This window comes from Uloborus diversus, chromosome 7, assembly GCF_026930045.1.
Source record: "Uloborus diversus isolate 005 chromosome 7, Udiv.v.3.1, whole genome shotgun sequence".
Classification (NCBI taxonomy): Eukaryota; Metazoa; Arthropoda; class Arachnida; order Araneae; family Uloboridae; genus Uloborus; species Uloborus diversus.
Genome location: NC_072737.1, coordinates 110,212,249 through 110,216,457, shown reverse-complemented (window position 1 = coordinate 110,216,457; position 4,209 = coordinate 110,212,249). Strand labels below are relative to the sequence as shown.

Below are 4,209 nucleotides of genomic sequence, written 5' to 3'. Positions count from 1 at the left end.
CTCATCTAACGTTTGGCTGCTGCTGGATCTTCTGAACTAGTTAATTCTATTTTTATTTGCTCAATTTCGAAAAACGTTTCGACCCTCAATAACAGACACTGGAAAATTTGATGATACCCAGTAACAAACAGGATGAAAAAAGGATGAGTAATGGATAAAATTCTTTTTTTCTCTTCAAAATGGGCAAAAGTTCTTTATTTTTAGAATTAAAGCCCTATTAAATTCAAATGAACATGAAACACCAGCAACATTTTTTTATGATTTAACAATGTGCTAATAAAGCATGATATTCAAAATAAATAGCGGTTTTCTTTTCTTTACTAATAATAAAGCTGAAAGTCTGTCTGTCTGGATGTCCGGAGGATGTCTGGATGTCTGTAGGATCACTGTGACGCGCATAGCGCCTAGACCATTAGGCCGATTTTCATGAAATTTGGCACAAAGTTAGTTTGTAACATGGGGGTGTGCACCTCGAAGCGATTTTTTAGAGAATTCGATGTGGTTCTTTTTCTATTCCAATTTTAAGAACAAAATTATCATTCGAGTTAATTACGAAATTATCATAACGTGGAACCGTCACATGGGTACAAACCAATTGGCGAAAAAATTCACCATACATAATTTGTAAGTATACAGGTAAACCAAAAGACCTTTTAATTTTTCTATTACGGGCAAAGCCGTGCGGGTACCTTTAGTTATGTCATAAAGTGCAATGATCTTTTATGAACATTACAAAAAAAAAAAAAAACCTCTTGCAGTCGACAAAATGTCTGTTATCAGTTAGTTCTTATATATAAATCAATCTGTTTAAATTGAAATAGTATCTGAACGAGCATTCATCATAGAATATTTTCTTCCGTTTATGGAAATAATATTATTCCGATAAAAATTCGTCTTTTTCGAGAGCAAATCTATATTTTCAAAGCCATCCCAAGCTTTTGTAGTTTTCTCAAATATATATCAGTATGGAACAACAACAAAAAAAAAAAAAAAAAGAATCTATCCTAGAGAAAAAAAAAAGGAACAGAAATAAAAAGCAAAGAATAAAGAAGAATGCTGCGTAGAGGCATTTGTAAAAAAAATCCGCCACCTAGCAGCGCACTATGGCAATAAATCACTTGAGACGGTTGGCGTTAAGAATATTTGAAAGAGCTGTCAATATATGTATTGTGTCTGCAATAGATAGAGCAGTGCCATTTGATGAAAGGATGAAACATTGAGGAATCTATTCAGGTTGCAGTTAACATTTAGGAAAGACAAATAGTAAATGAAAAATTGGAATTATAATAATGATGATATTTCGTTTGTTTGCATTGATGTTACTTGATTTCGCTGCAGTTTGTATTAAATAATACAGAATGTAACGCTTCGTTTCATCTACGTTAATTTTAACTGATAGGGATTATAGTTCACATTAAACTGGATCTGTTAGACCTTTTCTTTAGAATCAAGCAAAAACAAGTTAAAAAAAATAATGTAATTGATGATGATTTACGCATGATATGATTGTAATGATTGTGATATGAAGGAACTTTTTTTTCAAGTTTTTATAACTGGACGAAAATTTAAAATATGCCACATTATTCATTATTCCTGCATTAACAATTGTGAAATAAAAACCACAAAATTTTGTAAATAACAATGTTACAATTTGCTGAAAAGAAACTTTTTTGAAATTTAATTTCCAAAATTTTTTTGCACTATCTCATGAACGAATGTATGGAAGGGAATGTTGGGCAAAGTGAAATAGTTAACCAGTCAAATGTATCTTTAAATTGAGGGAATCATTAAATCGGGTACCTTAAAATCGAAGTTATACTGTAGTTCAACTCGTGATCAATTATGCACGCAAAATTGTTTTCGAAAGATAAATTCGTTTGACCTACATTCTAACACGCAGTTAGTTTCGTTTTTGTCTACTTATGAGCGTCGGTGGTATAACGGTTAGCATAGCTGCCTTCCAAGCAGTTGACCCGGGTTCGACTCCCGGCCGACGCAGCTCTTTTTTGCGTTCCTTTCCAAGCTCATGCAATTAATAAGTCAAGAAAATAATTTGAATACATTTTTTTTTTTTTTCAACCTTGCTTAGTACTTGCATTTATCGAATTGACGCTGCAATTTGGGATTTCAGAAAAGTGAATATTCGCAACTCCGATAAACTATAGGAGGCGCTGCAGTAATTGTTTAATGGCGGATGAAAAAGGTAAAACAAACAAACGCCGTAACTTATAACTTGCTTGACGCTTAGTGAATGACAGTAATTTTTCATCATGTTTGTGGGAAGCTTTCTCTTCTATTGTTCTGAAATTACATCACACCATAAACTGCCTGAAGCCTGAAATTTACCCCAAAGAAAACGCGTGGAATGGAATGTTTTACCATTTTCCTTAGTATTATTAATCACCGCAAGGTAGCGTATTAGAACTCTGGAGTTGTGAATAGATGAAAGCTTCGTGACACACATGAAAGATAGATGTAACATGTTGAATATAATGTATAATTAAGTATTGAACCAGGCAGGGCTTGTCACATGACCATCGCCTATTTTTTTTTTTTTTTTTTTTTTTTGAAAAAATTACAGTATTTACAAATCAGAGGCATATTAAATATCCCAAATGGACTTTGCAAGAAAAAAAAATTTTAGCTAGTCTTCTAAAATTCTGCACAAAATCGACCATTTTGGAAAAAAAAGCAGCAAAACGCTCGATTTGAAATGGACACTATTTCAAAAGTATTTAACTTTTGAATAACTCTCTTTTCTAAAAATAAGTAAGGACCTATATATCATCTAGACATTGTTTATGAAAATTTAGTTGGGTTTATTGATAAAGAAAAAAATATTTTGTGTGGTGAAAAAACTGCATTTTTATCGATTATACTATTTTTATGTCCATGAAACAAAAAAGTTTTTTTTTTTTTTTTGCTTAACAGAGATGGCAGTTTAAAGCCCTTATATGATAGTTTCATAACATATTATATTATAATCCTTCGATTCATACAACCTTGGAAATAAAATTTGAAATTTTCAAAAATTAACGATTTTGAAAGAGAGATTACTCAAGAAACTCATATTTAAAAAAATCTGAAAATTGGCTCATTTTATCCCCTTCTAATGCTTAACAAGTGGATATGCATCAAATCCTGTGTTTTATCTCCGAAAAGGTTTTATGATTTTTTGAAAGTAACTTTATCACCCATGGCATACATGTAAAATGAAAATTTCTAATAATTTCGTTTACTGAAATTTTGATAGATTAATGCTTTATAGTTACAATAATAGTGTTCTTTATCAGTGTATTTCGTTTTCGTTACTTCATTTTATTTACTCTCTATTTGTGTCAGAAAAAAAACTTTCAGTATGTTTCAATAACAATTTACCTTACAGTATTACATAAAAATTATATTGTAATTTTCACAAATAGAGCAAACAAATATTTAATTTTTTTTTTTTTTTTTTGAGAACTTTATACTGTATTAAAAATAACTAACATTTACAATTTACAATTTCAACATTTGATGCTACTGTTGAGAGATTTGTTCGAAATCACAGGAATGAATTGAAATAAACTGTATATTAAAGAAACAAAAATTAGTGTTATAGTAAGTGTATACTTATGAGTTTATATAATGTATACAAGAACTGTTAAAAATACTGTGATGATGTATTATGGGAATAATGGTATATTGTGGAAGAAGAGAAACGAGTGGAAGGCCCACATAAAATTTAGGCCAGAGGGTCGACTATGGCTTGATCGGGTCTTGGTAATTTTGTGTCAAAAATAGTTCAACTTATGATCGATTATGCAGGCATCCAAGCTAAATCGTTTTCGAAAGATGTGCTCTTTTGACCTATTTTCTGACATAGAGTTAGTTTCGTTTTCAACGCGTTCGGAGCGTCGGTGGTATAACGGTTAGCATAGCTGCCTTCCAAGCAGTTGACCCGGGTTCGACTCCCGGCCGACGCAGCATTTTTGCTCACTTTCAAATACAGTGTTAGCACGAAAGATTATCCCGGTTTTAAAATTTTATATTTCATAAACTATTAACTATTACACTTAAATAAAGACAAAATATCGAAGTTTCTTATCACTCACAAATGTTTGTTGGATGCGCCTTTCGTCACGCGATACACATCTTACATGCATTTTGGTGTGTTTCAGTGCCAATTTTTGTAGTGCTACACATATGCGATCTTTCAGTTCTTGCAAT

General features: G+C 31.6%; 2 non-coding genes across 2 annotated transcripts; both read left to right on the top strand.

Annotated features, from left to right (window-relative positions):
* Positions 1-1,926: 1,926 nt before the first annotated feature.
* Positions 1,927-1,998, top strand: Trnag-ucc (transfer RNA glycine (anticodon UCC)). Its single transcript has one exon. It is a non-coding gene; the product is annotated as a tRNA-Gly (tRNA).
* A 1,895-nt stretch (positions 1,999-3,893) lies between these two features.
* Positions 3,894-3,965, top strand: Trnag-ucc (transfer RNA glycine (anticodon UCC)). The gene has a single exon. It is a non-coding gene; the product is annotated as a tRNA-Gly (tRNA).
* Positions 3,966-4,209: the final 244 nt, after the last annotated feature.